The sequence below is a fragment of the Tympanuchus pallidicinctus genome, unplaced genomic scaffold (assembly GCF_026119805.1).
Source record: "Tympanuchus pallidicinctus isolate F22 unplaced genomic scaffold, pur_lepc_1.0 scaffold26, whole genome shotgun sequence".
Taxonomy (NCBI): domain Eukaryota; kingdom Metazoa; phylum Chordata; class Aves; order Galliformes; family Phasianidae; genus Tympanuchus; species Tympanuchus pallidicinctus.
The window spans coordinates 7,269,614-7,291,959 of NW_026294743.1; the positions used below are offsets into that span (position 1 = coordinate 7,269,614).

General features: G+C 37.7%; 1 long non-coding RNA gene across 1 annotated transcript; it reads left to right on the plus strand.

Moving 5' to 3' along the window:
• The first annotated feature begins 9,628 nt into the window (after positions 1 to 9,628).
• Positions 9,629 to 12,143, plus strand: LOC128084287 (uncharacterized). Its single transcript, XR_008208436.1, has 3 exons — positions 9,629 to 9,712; positions 11,794 to 11,866; positions 12,046 to 12,143. It is a non-coding gene; the product is annotated as an uncharacterized LOC128084287 (long non-coding RNA).
• Positions 12,144 to 22,346: the final 10,203 nt, after the last annotated feature.

The window sequence follows — 22,346 nt, forward strand, 5'->3', positions numbered from 1 at the left end:
TAACTGAATAAAATTGTTTCTAATCAAAAACCAGCTCTCCTCTTATCTTAGGAATGGCTTATGATGTTGCATCTCTACACAATCACATACCGTGAATGAAAAAAGAAAAAAAAGGCTCAACCTCAGTTGATGGAAAGATCACCTTGTTCTAATACCTCTGCCATAGGCATGGCTGCCACCCACTAGCTCAGGCTGCCCAGGGACCCATCCGATTTGGCCTTAGACACCTCCAGAGATAGGGCTGTCACAACAACCTCTCTGGGCATCCTGTGCCATTGCCTCACCATCCGAAGTAAAAAATTTCTACTCCAATATGTCATCTTAATCTCCCTTCTTTTAGTTTAAAGCCATTCCACCTGATTCTGTCCTATCACTGACAGAGTGTAGTGGAACTGCTAAGTCAAGGTCTGAAGCAGTGATGAAGCACTTGGTGGGAAGGCAGGACCAACCTAGGGAAACTCAGGTGCATGCACCTGAGTGATTGGGAGGGGTGGAGTCAGGATTCACCCCTTCCCAGACCTCATTTAAGGGATGGCAGTGGAGGAAAAGGTATCTCAATTGAAGTTCCTGCTTTCTTGAGGCTTTCTGAAGGTAGGCAGGTTGCTGCTGCTGTTGCTGCTGCTGTTGCTGCTGCTGTTGCTGCTGCTGTTGCTGCTGCTGTTGCTGCTGCTGTTTGTTTTGTTTTTCCTTCCTTCTTATTTGTCTCTCCTTTTCTGTCTATGGCACTTGTGTTTGGTTTTGTTCTCTTTAGCTGCAAAGACTTGGTTGTCTTGCTGTTATTGTGGTACTTTCCATCATGTTATAGGATTTCACAGATCATGTAAATAGTCAGTCAGTCCCCCTTCTGTTTTGCACCCCAGAGGGATCCTGAGCACTGTAATAGAAGGTTGCTGAATCTAAAAATCTAAGTGCTCAAAGATCTTACAGAAGCACTCGGGAGAGTAAGGAGTCAGAACTTCTGTTTAATCCTGGGTAGTTAATCACTTAGCTGCTAGCCATTAGGTTTTCTTTCTGGTTGCATTTCAATTTTCTTTTTTTTTTTTTTTTTCTTATTCTAAATGATGATTTCTATTCAAATTCCTTTTATCTTACAATCTAAAATTTCACTTTTTTTCTTGTAAGGCTATAAATGCTGTCTGAAAGATGTGGTAATTTCTTCACAGGGTGAAGAACTTCAATAGGGTGCTGATAGCATAATATGCTACTAAACACTTATCTGAGCACACAGTTCTTTGTGGTTTCATGGGAGAAGGTCAGTTCACCTGTAAGCAAGTCCATCTGAAAGGGAAAAATGTTTAATTTTGTAATCCCTGAAAAATCTTAAAGGTGAATTCCCCTGTCTGAGAACTCCTGAAATTCTCAATTGTTTCTGCCGGTGGGCCTTCTTGATGGCTTCTATGGGGTAAATAGGACTGAGTTCTCCAAGCACAGAATATGTGGTGGTGTTAATCATTTGGGCCACAAAAAGAAACTTTTTCTGGAGCGTTGTGTGTGTGTGTGTGTGGATTTTTTATTATTATTATTTTTTTTTAATAGCAAATCAAGTGAAATACTCTGAGTTGGAGGGGGGAAAAATTGCCATTGCAAAACTGTGTCTGGAAATCAGATCTGTTGGAAACCAGTTGATTCTTAGGGATATGGCAATTAAATTTCTCTTAAGAGATAGATAATTGCCCTGTCTTGGAAACAAGCAAATTCTTCCTGCAGCTTTTCTAATTAAAATATTTGCCCTCCTAACTTGAAATAAATAATTGAGAAGAGGAGAGTTAGGGTACTGAATAAGGAGCTCATTGCTTTTTCCTTGGAATTTGCTTGACCCATTGTTGCGTGCATTTACTAGGCTCAAGACATCTGTGGGATCTTGTCTCTTAGAAAACGCATTTAGGAAGATAAGATAGATAGAAAGATAGATAACTTCTCTCCTGGAAGCAGTTCTGCCTTACTTCTTCAAGACTGATGTATCTAAGCCATTTAAGTAGCTTACACTGTAAGCAGTAATATTTGCAAGACCATAACTGAAACGTTCCTCTTTCTTTACTTTTCCTACTTCTACCACTGGTTTTTACAGTGTGTGTACTGGTGAGAACTGCTAGATCAAGTGAAGACATTTAAAAGACCTACTATTGTTCTTGTATGGTTTATTATTATTATTATTATTTTTTAATTAAAAAATAAAATCCCCATAATTTGACGATTGTTTTGTAGGTTTGTAGGGAGGGATATTTCTTAGCAGATTGTTAACACAACTTAATATGGAAATGAGATAATTATGTACATAATTACCACCAATGAGTATAGAAATTGGAGAAGGTTAGAGCTTTCTCAAGTGTGATTGGGGATCAGCGCTCAATATAAACAGTGAAGGAATGGAAGTCAGATTAATGAAGCTGCTCACAGTCCAATACTCTTCATTGTTGCCAAACCTACGTGAATGAACTTATTTCTGATTTGCCATAAAAAATGACATTATTTTTTTACTTCTATTTACTTCTATTTACTTCTATTCACTGATGGTGGGATACACTTAAATAGTCCGGACCTGTGGCTAGAGAGACTGTAAAGAGAGTTTGTACTTCCCTTTATAAGGAAAGATGTTATAAAGACTGCAGCATTGGAAGATCTCTTGTGTTTGTGTTTGCTCAGGAAGTACGTGACTATTCAGTAGAAGGGTTTTTTGGTGGACTCTGGCTTTATACTGCAAAGTGCACTTCTCACTCTGCCGTTCTGGCTATTACTAGGTATTCTGTTTTTAATGATGTTACTGTGCAGAGAATTGGAGTAGTAAAATGATTTCAACTATAGCGGTCAAAAATATTTGACTTTGTGCGGGTGAAAATCTTTACTCATTAGCTATGAATGTATTACCGATTAAAGACCGTCACTCGTCAGATTCCATAGGGCCTAATTTCAGGGCCTGTTCTCTTCAGTATTTCTATAAATGATCTGGATATGGAACTTGAATGTCTATTAAGTATGTTTGCTAATGATATGAAGTTAGGGGCTGCTGACTGCTCAGGGGTAGGAAGGTTTTGCAGAGAGATCTTGATACTTTAGTAGGCTGTACAGTCCCCAACCACATGGAATTCGATGAGAGCAAGAGCTGGATTCCGTGCCTGAAATGAGCCAACCTCATCTATCTATACAGACTAGGAGAAGAGAGGCTCTTCCTCTACCCATTGGCCATGCTCATTTTAATATGCCCCAGGATAACACTGGCGTTATCGACTGCAAGGGTATGCTGCCAGCTTATAGCTGACCTAGTGGGACATCCGAGTTGTCCTCCTCGGGTCTTGCTTCTGGCAGACCAGTCCTTAATCTGTATCAGTGCATATGGTTATTACTCCCTAGCTGCAGGACCCTGTACCTGTTCTCCTCAAAGTTCATCAGGTCCCTCTTCGCCCAACTTTGCAGCCCGACCAGCTCTCACTGAACATAGGCAGAGCCTTCCAGTGTCAGCCATTCCTCCCAGCTTCATGTCACTGGCTTATTTGCCAATGGTGGACTCCATCCCTTCATCTAGGTCACCGAATAAAAATATTGAACAGTACTAGACGCAGTACCCCTCTCAGGAAACACCACTAGTTACATCTTCCAACTAGACCACACTGCTGATCATGACACTGAGTCTGCCCTTCCTCAGTACTGCTCGCTATCTACCCACGGAGCTCACCTCCTAAGCTTTATTACAAGTATGTTGTGTGAAATGGCATCAAACGCTTTGCTGAAGTCAGGTATGCATATTCCACCTCCCTCCTCTCATGTAACCAGACATAGAAGGCTACCAGTGTTGGTCCAGTGTGATTTCCCCGTGGTGACTCCACATTGACTACTCCTTAGGAATTTCTTAGCTTTGAGTTCCTTGGAGATGATATCTAAATTAAGTTGTTCCTTCACCTTTCCAGGTGCAGAGATGAAGCTGACACTACTACTACTGCGCAGGTCACCCTTCTTGCCCTTTTTGATGACTGCAGTGGCTATCCTCCAGTCCTTGGGCACCTTTCCTACAGGAAAGATCATAGAGAATGTGATAGAGAACAGCTGCCTCATAAAGCAGCAGGCCCACACATTCCCTAGTCTTTTTTCTGCTGTTTGCAAGTTGGTCAAATTCTGTTATCCTTGACTTCCTCGCTAAAGGTGATACTAAGTGGGCCTTAGCCCTCCTCATCCAATCTTTCTTCCCCCCCCTTCAAGTTTATCTTCAGACTCACTTCCAATGCTTTAACCCGAGGGATTCTTCCAAACAGGTCCCTTAAGAGGATAAACTTGTCTCTCTCAAAGTCCAGTGTTTCAATGCTTGTCATTGCTTTCTATCTTCCTGAAATTCACCATCTCGCAGCCTCCATGCTCGAGGCCGCCTCTAGTTTTCACATAGCCAGCTCGCCCATTCTTGAGAGGGAGAACAAACTCCAGTAGCACCCTCCCCTCATTGGCTCCTCTGTCTCTTGCGTCAGAAATTTTATCTTTGACACATTGAAGGCACCTCCTGGAATGACCGTGCCTGGCAGCGTCGCTTTCCTAACAGCTGGTGGGGTGGTTTGTATCTGCTGTGAGAACTAATGCCCACAGCTCTGAGGCTACTTCCACTTACGTGAAAAAGGTTTTATCAATCTTCTTATCCTGGCCTGTAACAAACACCCCCAGTGAAGTCACCAGCATTTACTTGCCTCTTGAGCCTCACGCACTAGCTCTCCACTAGTTCTTCATTTATCCCTTGGCAGAGCTTAATACATTCCAGTTCTCTCTCTGGAACAGCAATTCCATCATCTTGCCTTTCTGTCTTCCCCGAAAAGAGCATTGCCATCCACAACAGCATTCAGTTTTATCTTTTTTTTCTCCACTTATACTTGAAAACAATTCAGTAAATGACATTAAGTAGGCAAGGAGTGATAAAGAAATACGGAAAGTACTTCCAGACTATGTAAATGCCTGTCTACAGCTACTTATGGGATCTCTGAAAGGTACTTCAGTCCAAAATGAAAACAATATAGAGAAGAACAGAAAGGAGACAAATGAGGTGACGGAGATAACTTGGCTCATTTCATTTTGGATAAAGCAGTGTAAAGAGGAGTTCTCTCATTGCTTATTTCAAGTGCTTTCTAACCAAGGTATATATATTTTTAGGCCAGGTGTCAGTGAGGTTTCTTTAGTAATTGCTTTTTTTTTTTTTTCTTTCCACTTTTTGTCATTGAATAATAGCTTAATTACTATTGCAAATTCTCTATCCTAACTGCTCTGTAAACAAATGAGACCTCTTCTTTGGCATTTTTTCTCCCTCGTTTCATCCTTTTTGTCCAAATTCCTTGATTATTATTATTATTTTTTTTTTGAATAATATAATTTTGTGCTATGAAAAGGTCAGTCCCTATTTAATTTGCCACTGCCTCTTTGTGCTGTGCTTTATTTCTCCTGTACATAATGGAATTTTTGTCACCTGCACAAGGGAGAAGGCTTTAACGAATTCCATGGGATGTGCTTTAATGGACAGTAACGCATTCTGCATATTTTTTAATTAAATCTGTAGAATTCTCACATCTGGGGTGGGTAATTGTTTCCTGAATTATGCCTTCCTATTTTTATCAGTTTCCCTAATCTTAACATTTGAAGTCATCTTCATTTGTATGGCAATGAATGTGTATCCTTTAATCAGTATGTAATATTCCCTATTGTCTACAGGTTTTACTAATATTCAAAATACAGATGGACTACAGTGGGCATTATATAGACTGATAATTTATTTCAGAGGAATGACCGAATGATGGATCAGAATACAGATGCAGTTTTTCACTACGTTTTAGGATTGAAATAGCCATTAAAATATATTTTCTTGGCCTTATTCATTCATAAATTCAAGGTAGGTTAAGATCAGTGATGTGTAGAGGCTTACTAGAAGTCCAAGAGTAAATCCCATGTGAGCCCTTTGGGCACAATTTGCTGCTTGTTGAAGTGAATGGGTTATATCATTTTTTGAGTTCAGCTCAAATATGAGCCATTAACTATCTCATTCTGAGCAGTTCCTGAATGAAACAATTGAAGAAATTTGTTTTTAAAATTTAGGTGTGGCTAGTTTGAACAATGAAACAGTAGTAGCAAAAACCTGTGCTCAGTAATTTATGCTGTGTTGCGAGGGAGAGCAATACAGGAGGTATAGTGAAGTGAACAGTTTTATCTTCATCTCTGAATGGAAAATGGAACGGAACAACACGAAGTCCTCTGGGGCATGTAGTATGTAGTTGTTCTCTTCTGAGAACCAGGTATCCAGAAGTATTCACAATTCACAGAACTGGAGCATTAACTCTTTAACTCCCAGTGCATTACATGGTGTTATGTGATGTACAATACCAATAACCAAAAATCATAAAATCATGACTGCTTCTTACAGTCAGTTAATGATGAATTTTTATAATTCTGAAAGACGAAGGTAATATATAAGCAAATGGGAATTCCTTCATAGGGATGTGTGTGTGTGTGTTTGTGTGTGTGTGTGCGTTTGTTTGTAACCTTTCTTTGCCTTCATCTATATCTATATATATCTAAAAACAAAAAACAAAAAAAACACGTGTTTTCTCCTAAAGAAACTGGTGGAGAAATTAATTGCAATATATCAACCCAGTCTTAATTTCTGTAAAGTACTAAAAGAAAATTTAGACATCCTAATTTTGATTACTTAGACCCAATATATCCTTTTTTATCAACATAAGACTATTTATTAAGTTTCTATTGATCCAGTAGTTGTAACTTAAAACAAATTACTGGAATGATAAATCATCCAGAGTTCTGTAATTGAATAAGTCTTGCATTTCAGTCTTCTCACTTCAAGAGCAGTTCAATAAAATACGCAGTTCAGTGGTACTGTTAGATGAAGCATGTTTAAACCATTGATATTTGTTTATTTAATACCATCCTTTAACATTCGACTATTTGTATCTCATATGGACTCTAGTCAAGACTATGAATTTTAACCAACCCTTGAACTCTTACGTACGCTATTCCACAATTAGCCATTTCAAGCAATTCAATGAAATGGTATACAACTCTTTCTGTAGTAATGGATGAACTTGAAAAGCAGAGTTGTTTTATTTATTTATTTATTTAAAAATAGATGGCTCAACAAAACATGGGATCATGTGACAGCATTGCAAAATTTTAGACCATTTCAGAAGGTGTGGTGTTTTGGGGGGGCAGGGGGGAAACAACCCACAAACACACAAAAAACAAGCGTAGATGACAAGGATGGTTCCAGAAAATACTTGTGTTATCTGAAACTCTGACCCATTTGGAGAGAAAATAGAGACAAAAATGACCTCAAGATAAACACGTTGTTTAGAACAGAGCTTCTCAACTCCCCCCTTCATCTCCCCTTGAAATTCCGTGTGATAGTAGCTTGATAGTTTTGTTTGTTCTGATACCGCTGAATAAGCAACTGAATTTTAGAAACCTCATTCTCTGACTATGTTCTGAAAGAATTTGGCACTTACTCAACCAGATCAGCTTACTCGAAATTTCATAATTTCACTGTTATATTTTACTACTCAGAAGAATGTACTTTACTAGAATTGATAATCTTCTCATGAAAGTTTTGTCGGACTGGGTGTTCTTCGTGAAGACATTCTGCTGCTCCTTAGTTGCAGCTGCCGTGTGCTTCAGTGGTCACGTGTTCAGAAGACCCACATTCTTGTTACTACTGTAACTTCAATATTCCCAATGTAAATCCTGCAGGAAAGACTTAGAAAGAATTTTAGAGCTGTGACATTTTGAAAACGGACAGTAGGTTGAAGGATGGGAAGTGTTTGAGAGGTTTAGCTGCACTCCTTGACCTATTGAAGCCAATTTTTATGCAAAAGACTTCAAAACCCAATAGCTTTTCCTAATTAAGAATATGGTGTTAAACTGTATCCATTAAGAATTGTTCTGCCTTGACATAATATCAATGTCCAAAAAATTAAGTGGACTTCTTTTCTGCCCTTTGCTCTTTTCTACTTTAAAAGAAATGTGGCTGAACTTGCTGGGAACTAGGAGTGAAACTTCAGTAGTGATATTATTTGTTCTGCTCGTGAGACCTGGACAAGATAACTTTGCAAAACTACATTTAGTTTTTTAGGTATTATCTTTCTGTTCTGCTGTCTAAGCGGAACACATCTGTGACACTTTGTGAGTCACTGATGTACGTTTATCAGGAAATTAAAGGGAATGGAAAAAAAGGATGAATGCCACTTCTCAGGAATGTTTAACATCAGTTTACTGCCCTGTTTACTCCATAAATACATTATCCAAAATCGGGAAGATGCAACTTTTTTGTCTCTCTTGAGAGCTCAAGAATCTCTTCATTTTCTTTGGTTGCATGCCCACGTGTCTTCTGCATTACCAAACTAACTGGCTTGTATCAAGCAAGTCTAACAGAGAAAGATTGTTGGTAGCGCAGACATCATTTCTCACATTCGTCATTGTGAGATGTGTTTTTCAGAGTGTAAATACACTGCATGTCACATGGAAGTTGTTGGAGGTTTAGTCTCCAAAAAGTTTCATCTAGTTTGACTTTGTATTGATTTTTATTTTTATTTTTTTTTTAATGAGAAAATGAGGTGCCTTGGTGATGAAACTCAAACATTTACTATTTTTTCCTCTGACTTTTGGCATATGTTTTTAAATCCATTCTTAAAAATATGTTGTACTCTGGAGAGCTATTATCCATTTTCTTCTGTATTTTGCTAAAAATGGTTGGCACTCATAAGAATTTCATCAGTTTTTGAATAGCTGAGTGAGCAACGGTATTTAGAAAAAGTAAATATATAATAGACAAATTGTCCGTTAATAACACGTAACCTACTGTGTTAATTCTGAGCTTGCAACTTTACATTTAGTATTCCTCACTCAGATTCTTCAGGGAACCTGGTTATTGACAGTAAGTTTGTCTCTAGGGAAGGCATGTTTGTAAATATTGGGAACTGACAAGTGCTTTCTACTCAGGCCTCAGTGGAATTACTTAGGGTCATTATTTTAATTAAAAAGTATATACTTGTGAAGATGGGTAATTCTGACTTAAACACTGGGGCTTATGCATACATGCAACTTTTTCAAGTTTTTCAAAGGGCTACTTTTGATATATCCACATTTGAAGAATAGAAAAAAATTAAGATTATCATGCTTTAAAATGATGAAAAATCACTGAAGTACAGTTAGAAATATCTTGAGAATAGCAGTTCTTCTGTTTGTTTATACTCTCAGTTAAATTATGTCTTTCTATTTTGCCTTTGGCATTGGAAGTAAAATCAGACCAAATATCCTTGAATGCTGGGAAGAAAGACTGCATTCTGCTACTTAAGTATCTAGAACAGCAGGGAGGCAATCTGAGAGTTTGAACAACCTAGGCTAGCACACTGTAATGATATAAAGGCTGTTAGATCACTAACTCCTCTTGGATAGCAGGCTCCTATCATTTCTTCTTCTTTTTTTTCCCCCTCTACACCATTCTTCTTCTATACTCAACAAATTAAAAATATTATACAGCAGAGTGACTGCAGCTGGTTATGGTTTGCCACTGAAGGAATTCTAAGATGCTGGTTTAATACACTTTTATGACTTTACAATACCAACCAGCACCTTTTTGGAATACAAAATGAATATCTGTTTGTTCTGCAGGCTTCCAAGATGGCTGTCTGGTAGCATTGATACTTGCTTTATGCCGAAATCCTGTAGGCTCAGGCTGCTCATTGAGGTGAGTTTGATTGAACTTTACTGACTTAATAAAACCTTCCATTTTGAACAAAATAAATAAATAAATACAGATCCAACTGCATGTTTTTTTTTAATAACCCTTTTAGTTCTTCTGAACAGCCTAGAGCAGCCAGTATTTTGTGCAGAAACAAGTTCTGAAAGTTTCTATCCAGTGTTCCTGGGGGAGGGAAAAGATGTAGAATAAATGAATTTAGAAAAAGGAATCTGTTGAAAGAAGGTACCCTTTTCTCTAGGAATGCTTGAGGAGGATTCATTCTCTAGTTTTTCTAGGTTTTAGAAGCTTTCAGTAGTATTTATTACTTATATGCTTAAATATAGTACCCTTTATATAAAACAAATATGTATATGTATATTGAACATATGTAAAACATGATTACATCAAGTAAATGAGGAACAGTAGTGGATATGTTCCATTTGTGCATATTTCTGGGTTGAGTAGTGGTTTGTTAGAGTTACCAGAACATTCCTAGTGATATGGAAACAAGGGCATCGCATGTGGTTTCCTCAGCATACAGGAACGCTCTGATCTTCCAAAGGAAATGGATCACTCTGGTTCTCTTCTTGCATCCATTGGAATAATGCTTTTTCTGCTTTTAAATGCTGCAACCCATGTCCCTAGTTATAGGGTCTCACTCTTCCTTTTAATAAATTCAGTCACTTTTAGCTCTTGTTCTCTTCAGTGGAGGAGCATAGCTGATTGATTTGGTGTAATACACAACCTCTTGCCCTTTGGGAAGTCAGTGAATTCCTTGTTGTTGACGCTTTTCTAAGAGATATTTCCAGGATGCATTTTAAATCTAAATTTCATTCTGCTAGCAGTCATTTTTCTGTGACAGTTTCACTTAGTTCCCATGCTAATCTGTCAGATAACCTGGCGTCTCTCAATGCCTGCAAATTGGAAGAACTTGTTTGATAGCTTTTGTTGCAACATATACAAAAATAGATTCACCTTAATGCTGACCCTTGCCATTACATTTCAGACTCAATCCAATTGCTGATGGGTTGGGGTTATAGTGCTCCTTTATGAAGTCTATAATCTCTGGAATAGTTATCATCTAGGTATCATTTAGTGTTTTAGGAAAAACTGGGTTAAACATTCTCTAATATTTAAAATCACCTGTTTTTGTGACACCCATGATACGATTTGCATAAAAGCAATGTCTTCATGTATTTGTAAGCAGTTTTTCAGAGTTTACGCATTTTTCTTCCTGTACTGCATTGAAAACAGTGATTTCACAGCAGTCCTGAAATTGGCAGATTTGATGTCTGTTCTTATGCAGCCTTCTTATTAAAACAGTAATTACGATCATCTTCATTAGACATGAAAGTATTATTGAAAGGAATGAAATAACAAAAATGGCCAGCCATTTGTTATTGGCCTGTTTTCTGTTAATGTGTTGTTATGATTATTATAATTATTATTAGTGAAAAAGGATGATACCCTTATTTTAGGTTCCAATTCTTTTGAAGAGCTAACATTTTTACAATAATGAACTGCTGTAAATGAGCTCTGCGGATCAGACTTCACTGATATTTTTCAAGTTGGAATATTCCAACATAAGGGTGGTATTCCAATGCGTGAGGGGTAGATGGTGTTTTTGCAGTGCACGTTTCCATTATGCAAAGTGAGGCAGAAAAATCGTACTGTAGATTTCTGATAGGAATATAAGTTGGCTAAGAAAGCAATCATAAATTTTATCGTAAGTTGCCCTTCATTTCACTCAGAACTTGACTACTGTGACCATCACAAAACAGTAACGGGGAGGTGGTAAATATCAGTAATTATTTGGCTTCTCATACTTGGTATAGTTGGATGCTTCTTAGCAATGCAGATGCTGCAAGCCAAGATGAAATTAATATTTCTAGAATGAAATGTCTTCACATTTATTGTTTATTCCTCACCAATTTTGTGTATGTGGAACCATGGGCGTAATTTAATGATGTGCCTAGAATTTTTGCTTTTACAGAACAGAAAAGTAACAATGATGGACTGCGTCTGCTTTTGTAATTTTCATTCTACCTGACCTACTGAATATTTGGCATTTTTTTCATTCCTAGTAGCTGTTTGCTTAGGAGAGAGAAGTGTTTTGAAACTGTGGCTTTTGAGAGGAAGAATCAAGGCATTTTGAGAAAGGTACAGTTTTATCTTTACTAATGACACATCATTTTCTGTTGTGACTATAAGCTACCAATATTTTAGGTGTGTGGATTGTGTGTTTGCTTGCATTTGGCTATATGCTGGCTCTATGCAAAATCCAGAGTTCATCTCTGCAATACTACAGTGCGTGAAAGCATTTCTTGTATTCATTTTAGGTGCACGTATGCTAATGATGAATTTAACAGTGTATGGGAACTTCTGAATCATGGCCTGAACCTGTGACCATCAGAGGAGAGCGAGGAGACAGCCCTGGAGCACTGGTGAAGGTAATTCAGTTGTGCTGCTGGAAGGGGTGGAGCCTGGCTCCACGTCTCCTAGACCCCATTTAACAGCTGACTACCGCTGGGCAAGGATCTCTTTTGGAGATTGCTCTTTCTGGAATCTTCTTAGCTAGCCCAGGACAAGGGTAAGCTTTCCATCCGTTTTTCTTCAGAGTGATAACCTGTTTAGCCTAACTTTCTTGTATATTTCTTATTTGTAATATCCGTATATTCACTGATTACACAAAGTGCAAGGCAAACGCAGAGTTAATCCCCGTGTCATGGTCTCTAGTATCATCATCTTGTATTAGTTCTTAATTTACAGAGCTACAGAGCAAAGGCATGGGGAAAATGCTAGCACTTGGATAATACATTATGTAGCTGCCTACCAGTATACATGTTCTCCTGTATTTTTTTTTTTTATTTTTATTTTTTTTAACCTACAATTTTAGATGTGCGTAAGCAGTAAGCTGTAATGAAGGCTATAGCAATGGCACTGTGCAGTGGAGATGCTCTCTAAATATCTTACTTTCTGCATGAACTAGCTTCCTCTTGAAATTCATAAGTTATAAAACAAGGGAAAGAGCTGATGAAGGGAGAGGGACATTAGTCATTAATCAGTGGAGTGGAACCTGATAGCATAATGCTTTACTAAAACGAAGATAGAGAGCATCTTTCAGAAGGTGAAAATACTTCATGACCTGTGATACTTGGCAAATGTAAATAAATTTATAGGACAAACCTACAGCCGTTTCACAAAAATGGGAACTTTGATCTGCTAGCTACAGAATACTGGGCAATAGCAATATGCAAGATATTGACACCTAATGAAATGCCCTTCCCAAACTGTATCTCTGTTGTAAGTAGGCAATGAATATTACTGAATATGTCCGAACAGATGTGGAAGAGCTAGGCTACAGGTTAAGGAAGCAACATATTTTAAAAGTTTTGTGAACAGAAGTTTAGCTAATCTATGTGACAATCTAAGATTTGATTAGTCTTGAATATAGTATATTTATGTAGAGCAAAAACAGACTTTGTTGGATAACCTGGTGATACCATCAAGATCCATATTAAGAAGAAAATGATCAACGTTTTTCAAAATGTAACGACCTATACTAGAAGTGTACTAAAATATTTAAATCAACTTTTCATGGATGCTGCATTTGAACACATTCTTCTTTATATGCACTTTGGAGCGCTTGCCCCAAATTAGCAATGGTAGTTACGGCATACGGCTATTTACTGATCCCAATAATATGCCTGAAAGTATTCTGTCTGAAAGTGTGAGTGACATCCAAAGTTACTGGATGCTTCAACAGTTGAAATAGAAATGCTGTTCAACTCCCCTAGCTTCTCTAAACCATGCCTCTAATAAGAACAGTACACTTGCACGCATTGTTGAACTACAATAGGACAGGAAAGTGATCAAAGTAAGGAAGCATAGTGTAGCATCTCCCTTGTAATATGCATTAAATATGCAATGGAATATAAATGGAAATGAGATGATTTTTGTACAACTCACCGTAGCTCATGTCTCGATGGAAATTAACTTCAATATTAAAAATATGTATAAATATTTTCTGAACTTACTCTCAGCGCCTAGTCCAAGCCCAGCTGCACTGCCTAGGGTCTATTAGTTTTGTGGTTGGCATACATTCCCTATTCATCTAACTGGCTTTCCCTTTATCTTCAAACTGTTTAACAGCAAACTGTATGGAATGTAAGAGTTACATTTTTCAGAATTTTATGTCTCGTGTGAAGTTGTCAGTGCTACAAGAGTTCTACCCCTTTCTGAAATATTTCTTTAATCCTTAGAAGCATTAGGCTGATAGCAAGAGAAGGCGATGCCTGCTCTGCACAAGTAGCAGTCTGGGATATAAATAGACCTCTCTCTTCCGTGACCGTAGTTCCCAGGATTTGTTCTTGTTCTTTAGAAACTGCAGAAAGCATTGCATGGGTGTATAACTCTAGATACTGAAAAATCATAGCAAATTAGACCTATCTTAAAGAATTCAGCATTATTGTAGGGAATTTATTTTTCCTCGGCAGGTGGAAGAACAAGCAACCTGTTGGTTGCTGTCTGAAATGAAAGCTGCTGCAACTGGGGGCAACAGGGAGAGAAGTGATGATGAATGTGCATCGTAACTCTGCCCCAAGGAAAAGAAAGGTAATTCTATTAACGTTTACTTTTTGCCTTGTAAGACAGAATTCCCATAGTTGACTTGATGTCTTATGATAGGGAATGCCGACAGAAGGTCCAAGAAAGCTATGCCAGTGTTCCACAACTCTTAGCATATCATTCAACATGATGTGGTCCAAGTTAGATAGCAAAACTCTGAATTTTTTTTATTTCTTGGAAATGAATTTTTATTAACTTTGCTTTTAATTTCATATAACCTCTTAGGGTTCTGGATTTATGGAAGAACTTCTCCTTTAACTGAACGAGCCAAGCTTTGTGTTGATGGTACATTTTATTGAGTAAATAATAGTTATATTTTTATGTCTAATTGTTTGTGCCTTTTGTTGTTTGGAAAAAAAAATAAATGTTGTTCTTAATCTCAGCATTTGTCATGGATCTAGAATTGTGATGAAAATTTTGCGTTTGCATCACTTTGCACTCTACTACGAAGGCTGTACTGAGACTTAATCTACATGTAGCATCTCCACAGCGTGTAAAGGCTTTAATAAGAGAGAGTCAATGAGCCTCGTGTACCTTTTATAAAACATGACATAAAGCAATGCAATTAAAGCTAAACTTATTTTCTTTGGTGAAATTAACTTACAGAAATGAAGGTGTTTATTTATTAAATAGGATCTCTGGAGCTCTAGCCTTATTCTTACCCCTCCTGGGAAGGTTTTGATTGTTGGCTTCCTTTTTTTTTGCCTGCTTGCTGTGTAATTTAAAACTGATATCTTCCTTTGGGAAACAAAATTTGATCGGAGAACAGCCTGCATCACCACCTAAACAAATTACCGATGTTTTACTCACTTTTCTTTCCCTATTCTTTTTTTTTCCCCCTAACTACAAAAGAAAAAAGTATGCAGAAGTATTAAAAATGTAGTTGTACAAAGCAAATTAATGTTTTCAGATACAAGGAGGGCCTTTTCTTATAGAAAAGGGAGAAGTTTGTTTATTTTCTCTTTCAAGTAGTAAATAAGATAGTAGACTGTTACGTTATTTGTTCTTTAGATCTTTTGTTTCTTTTATTTACTGTGATCAAATTTTGATATTAATTATTCATCTTTTATAATGTGAAATTGCTGGTTGCCGCTGATTTATGTTAAAGAACATGTAATTTCAAAAGCACTGAGCAGTTACATGAGTTCAGTATTGTTAAACTAGTTAATATAAGATGATGAATGATGTCTTTTTAATGGTATACTAAAACACAGAGTAATGCAGTGGAGTTTTGCTTGCTTTAAGAAAAATGAGTGTCTGAAAGAATAAATATGGCTAAAATGAAGAAAGAACAATCGGTTCTTTTTCATTTACTCTATGAATTTCCGATGAAAATTCTGCGAACGGAAGTTTTCTTTTAATGTAAAAGCACATTGTTACAGAAAGAATCAAATATCCAAGTTCAGCTGAATGAGTTTCAACATGGACCCTGTATGGATACGAACTGCACGGTTTGTATTTCTGCAGTAATGCAGATGAAAGAATTGTTAACCTTTTCGCAATAATTCTGTGAAGTGTATTTTCATAGTGCTGTGTGCTTAGGCCGGAAGTTGAACAACGTCAACCTTATTGCGCCTACCAGGAACTGGTAACTTGTGACTGGCCTTGAAGACTTAATAAAAACACAGTCTGTATTAGGATTGTTTTATTTTTAATCATCCTGATTTTCTGTTTGTGGCAGTATGAAGAGCAGTTAAGAATACTCACTGGAAATTACGGGCTACTAAGGCTTCACATTGCAGCAGGGAAGAGAACTTCTTAGGTGTTTGTTCTTTCTTCTAGCAACAGTTATTGAATTCATACTAGAAAATTCACAGAATGAAAATCAACAGTCAGCACTCCATCACATTATGAGTGAAAGGTTTTTGTAACTAATATTTAGAGACACTGATTTTTTTGTTGTTGCTGTTGTTTTTTTGACTGAAGAAATTTTCTGTCATAGTGATGTTTGACCATATTTTAACTGTTGCAGTGATTTTTCCGGAAGAAATATCACATTTATTGTTTGCTTATCTGTATTAGCACTGCCTGCACTTTAAGTTTGGTTCCAGTCTAGTGTGAAACATTCATTTGCTAACGTGAGTTTTTAATGAGATATGAAAGTAATAAATATATTACAAGTTTTGATGCTTGCTTTTCACCATCTCCAAACCTTAGTGTGTTGGTTATAAAGCTAAATCCTGTTTCTCTCTTCGAAGTTTGTTCATGTGTGATTTCCGCAGAACATCACTAAGACATGCTTGTCATTTGAATGGGCATTTTACTACACAGTGCAGCTCTATCTAATAAGATCGACAGATGTGTAATAATGGGATTTGAACCTTGGTTCTACACACTGATTAGAAGAATCCCGTAAAGAGGGGGGAAGACCACAACAGAAGTACAAAAAAAAATCTTCTGCCTAGGCCATTCTCATGAGTCTAACTTGTTTAGGCTTCTAGATCTCTGATTATTCAAGATTGCTGAATTTTAGCATACTACTAATATAGTCTCAATAACTCTTTGAAGATCTGAAGTCAGCAAAACATGAAAACTCTGATTTGCTGTGAAGATTTCAGTGAAGTAGAGAACTGGTCTGGTCTGTGGTTTGGTTCTTTAATGCAGAATCTTGTACTTATGGAAAGAGCTCATACTTCAGATAAAAGGCAGTTATTAGTGTAGCTCACTAAACAAGTAGAATGTTGGGTGAAAGCTGGATTTCACTTCTCAGAAATTGTAGGGTAACTCAAATCTGTTGTCTTCTACTCCTCATAGATAAGGAATAGATAATTTCTTTGCTGTGTACAGTAAATTGCAATTTGACTTTTTTTTTTTTCTGAAATACGTCCGCTTGATTTCCTGAGTTAGTAATACTTCTGCTTCTTAACAAGTTGATGGCTTCCAATTAGAAGCAGGTATGTATTTTCTTAGATTTATTAGTATGAGAATTGTGTTGGAATTGTTTTCACGTTACATTAAGTAGGAACATACTGGAAACTCAGATGATGAAACTAAGTTGAATTTCTTTAAATCAATAACTTAACGTAAATTTGATTGTATATGAAATACCTAGGTTTATCAGCATAAATTTTTCTGAAATAAATGAGTATGTGATTTTGAAATGCTGTTATAACCTCGATTTCTTTCCGCAGAGTAGTGATCACATGAATTACTTGACGGGAGTCTAACAAATTGCTTCCCAAAACAATTATTTTATAACAAGATGAAGTTGTTTTGTCATTTGGTTTTACTTTGTCTTGACCGTTGTAGGAGCTATCAAGATGTACCAAAATAACATTAAAAGTTTATTTAGTAAAAATTGGAAAGCCTTCTCAACCTTTCAAAGGCATATGGAGCACTCCTTTTTCTTTTCATGCACCCTGTTGTGTTTCATTTTAATGCTCTCTAATTTTTTCCCACAACTTTGCAGAAAGGCAAAAGAAATAGATAGTAAATAATTCTTAAGTAAAAGCCTCCCTGGAAAAGTATTACTTGCGTGTGAGAGTGTTGAAGAATAAACATTTTTTTTTTTTATTTCATAAGAGCTAGTTTGGATTCCAGCAAGCTTCTACACTTCTAATTCTCCTTTAATATCTTTGTACTGGGTTTATTTCTCATGTCTTGGTGTAACGTGAGTTTTGCATGGACTCATAATTTCCTTACTGTGCGCTTTTCAACTTGCGTGAATGTTTAATGGTTAGAGAAGTTAGTTTTTCTCCTTGTGGAATATGCCATTGATGGTCTTATGAAGTGTGTTCCCTCATTTTGAAATAATTAGTCTTAAGAAATGTAATTGAATGAAGTTGAATTCTTGAGGGAGATAAACACCAGGGATGCAAAGAGAACTGCTTAAAATAAAGGACAAGAATGGTTCCTAAGTAATGGCTGTAAGCAGTCTTTGAATGATTTCAAGCTGAAATTGAAAGGAATTGTATGAACTGCGAGGTTCTGGAATGATTTCTTTATTGAAACAAAAGCACAGGCACTCTTAGGAAGGCATTTAATTGCCTTGTGGAAAGTATTACATTATGAAGGGCTTGTCATAGGCAGAGAATGGACTGAAACTGATGGTCTTCTCATATCCTAAATGTATGTTTAGAATCATAGAATCCTTAGAGTTGGAAGAGAAGACTGAAGACCTTCTAGCCCAGAATCAGCAAGGAAACCGCAGATAAATCAGGTTGCCCAGAGCCTGATCCAGCCTCACTTTGAAAATCTTCAAGGAGGGGGCATCCACTACACCTCTAGGCAACCTGTTGGAGTGTCTCACCACCCTCACTGTAGAATTTTTTTCTTCATATCTAACCTAAATCTACCCTCTTTGAACTTGAAATGATTTTCCCCCAGATCCTGCTAAAGAGTCTGCGCCTTCTTTCCTGTAGCTCCCCTTTAAATACTGAAAATCAGGTATCAGGTCACATCAATGCCTTCTTTTCACTGAACTGAACAACTCCAGCTCTCTCAGCATGTCCTCGTAGGAGAGGTGTTCCATCCTCTGGATCACTTTTGTGGCCCTTCTCTGATTGCAATTGAGCAGATCCATGTCCCTCCAGAACGGAGGACTCCACATCTGGATGCAGTACTCAGGTGAGGCCTCACCAGTGCAGAGTAGAGGGGCAGGATGACCTCCCTTGACCTGCTGTTAACACTTATTTTTATGCAGCTGAGGGTACGGTTGGCTTTTGAGGCTGTGAGGACACATTATTCGCTCACACCCAGCTTTCCATCCACCAGTACCCCCGGGTCTTTTTCTGCAAGGCTGTACTCAATCTTGTATTGGTAATGGGAGATGTATTCTATGATCCTGATTCTATTTTTACCAAACCAGGTATTTCTCTTTATATGTCCTGATGGATGCTACTTAAGGTTTGGATTCACTTGAGACAGGCTAGCTACAGGAAAATGAAGACCATGGTCTTCCTTAAGTCTAGTCTTCTGAAATAGAGTAGTCTTCCGATGCAGTTACATTGACTTGTTTTTTTTGAATATCAAAGGCAGATCTCCATCTCAAAACACACGTCATTTTCTATTCTGTTTGTGTACACAGTAAGCTTCTTAAGGTTCTCTTATTTGCACCTTCTAATGTGCTTCAAGATGAGTGAACACCTAATTGGAAAATCAGGTGGCTGTAATGGCAGGTTTAGGAGCTAGTTGTAAGTGGCTTGGGCCACGCACAGCTGCTCTACAATATACTGTTGTTTCTGTGATGCTGTTTACAGAAGTACATTAATAAGTACATTTGCATGAGAAATAACAACTTTCTGATAGAACACCAACCACTTTTAAGATAAGAAGTTTAAGTCAGAGCTGCGTGAGTCTCATCTATTTGCTGCTTTCTTCCTCCTCCCCCCTTCTCCCCCACCCTGATACTGTGTATTGCAGAATAACTATTATAACCCCTATGCTGAAGGAAAATGTACTCTATGATACCGATTCTATGTTTACCAAACTAGGAATTTCTTCTTATATGTCCTGATGGATCCTACTTAAGTCTCACTCACATTGATTTAATCACAAGATCAGCCCTTGTAGCTGTATGCATCTCAGTTCCCTGAATGTATGTGAAGAAAACTTATTAACCTTGCTGTCTGACAACGTACATGAATTTACAAGAACTGCTCTCTTCTCATAACTGTTGCTCATTTTCAGTGCAAACTAAACTAGTCCTTTAAAAATGGCATTAGAACATTCTGCTTGAGCCGTTGAAATGCTGCTAGCACTAATCTAGAGTACTGATATTTGTATTTCTGCATTCAGATCACTTTTAACCTCACCTGTCAACGGTGTTTAAATAAACTGAAGTAGACTGGCAAGGAAAGGAAAGTTTTCTCATTGTTTGCAGCCTTACTTGTACAGCAACCCCCTCCAGTTACTTGTACTGCATCTGGTGCTGGCTGGTAAACATACTTGCTGTTGTTTCAGCCCACAGACTGTATTTTCTAGCTTGATTGCTATTCTTGCTTGATTATTGTTTTTCACGCTGAAAACTACCCGGCTCCTGAGTTGTTGTTAGACCATAAACTTGAAGGTTACTGAGCTTACTTGCAGACACTTGAGAACTGACCGCCTTTCTACAGTTTCTATCCAATTCTGGCATCTTATTTCAAGTGTGTTTTTTAACCAAAATGCTCGGTTATTTATTGAATCGCACAGAAAGATTCTACTAGTTGAGTTCACTTAAGTCGTCGTTCTCGTATTCTGAGCCTTCCTTCTACTTGGTTAGACACTTAGTGCTGCTTGGATTCTCCAGTCCTTTCTGAAAGCTGTACTGTGTCTGTATTGAATTAATATTCAAATAGATACTCATTCTCATCAGTAGTATTTGTTTAAAAATACTCCACCTTCATTCTGCCCACTCAGAAATGAGCATTTAGTTATATAGATCGATAGTGAATATATTATAGGGAATGTATTTACTGGCTTGCGTTACCCGTTTGATGTCATGTGTCTAACTGGAAGTTTGCTCTGAAGCTTATCATTCACTGCGTTGAGTAGCTGCTTGGATGTACTGGTGTCAAGGCAAGGCATAAGTTCTGTTATCACTTTAATATGTTAAAAAATGAACACGCCTTAATGAGAACTTACTTTTATTTTGTTCATCCGTGTTAAGATGTGCCGATATATTAAAGATGCTCTCCATTAACCTTTCACATGCGGAGTTGGAGTGCAATATGGAATGGAGCATCAGAGGGTCTATCAAGACAAAGCTGAAAGAATCCCTTGTGTGGTACATGAAAGGCTGGCCTTCTGCTATCTGGCAATTGCTTTGATCATTTCTCTTCTGGGAAGGTGGTTTTTTTTTTTTTTATCATACTAGACTCTTACAGATGTCTTTAATAAGCTATTACAAGTGAAACATCTAAGCACAGCAACAGTCTTTGTGCATGTATCGGTGATTATTATGGGGACTTCATTATGAAGTAATTTTGTTTACCAACAACAGTCTAATTAAATCAGCTATCTAAATAACATCGTGTGGAAGAAAAAAAAAAAAAAAAAAGAGCTTAATTTCCTTCCTGGAAAAATTGAGTTTAGGATGAGGTTCCATATTCGCATTATATTTGCAATTGTAAAAGCACTTATTCATAGATGTTTTCTGACAGATTTGAATTGCATTAGGTCCAGAAGGTTTTCTGTAGATACAAGGTTTCCCAAAGCTATTGTTTTAGTCATTTCTCACACACACACCCCTCCCCCGCAATAGTGTAATATAAATGGCATGTTTTCTTTATTGATTTCTCCTTATTTCATTCTATCTGAGTCCATATCTGCAGACCAACATATTCCTACTGGGTCTAGTTCCACTTAGAGTAGCCTTTTGTCGACTCTTCTTGGTTTTGAGGGCTACAGCTTTGAGTACTTGTCACGGCTTTGTGATTTTTGGTTTTTGGTATTCCACATCGTGGCATCATGTGGGGCACTGGGACTTCAACTGTTAATGCTCAAGTCCCGGTACCTGCCCAGAAGAGAAGAAGAGCTACATTCCTCAGGGGACTTTGCGGTCAGGGAGAGGAGATGAAACTCCTGACAAGGTCACCAGGTGAGCTCTTTTTTGCCTGCTCTTCGTCGTGGGTGCTGCTCCTGTCTCCCTGCTGCTCAACTGCACTGCGCATCTCCCCTCAGCATTGTGGTGAGACCTATTCACCTTTCGGACATTCTCTCTCTCATTACATTTGATTGATTAGCTTCAGTTCTGATTATATTGTGTTACAGTGTGTTATCTTGCATTCCAATAATATAGTTAGTAAATTAGTTAGTTTCTCTTCAGATCGGTGCAGCTGTTTTTTATTATTTTGGGGTCCCTTGTTTCCCTTTTCCGCAGGTGTGGATCTGCCGATCCCTCCGGCTCGCTCGTCACGGAATCGGGCCCTACCAGCCCCTAAACCGCTGACATTCTTGGTGGGGAATGCGGGTAAAGATTGTTTTTTAGGCTTGGGAGAGACTTTAGAGAGATGGGCATCTTCAGTGTCATGGAACTTTACTCCTGAACACCTGAAAGACCCTGAGAGCTTAAACAGTTATTTGAGACAGGAAT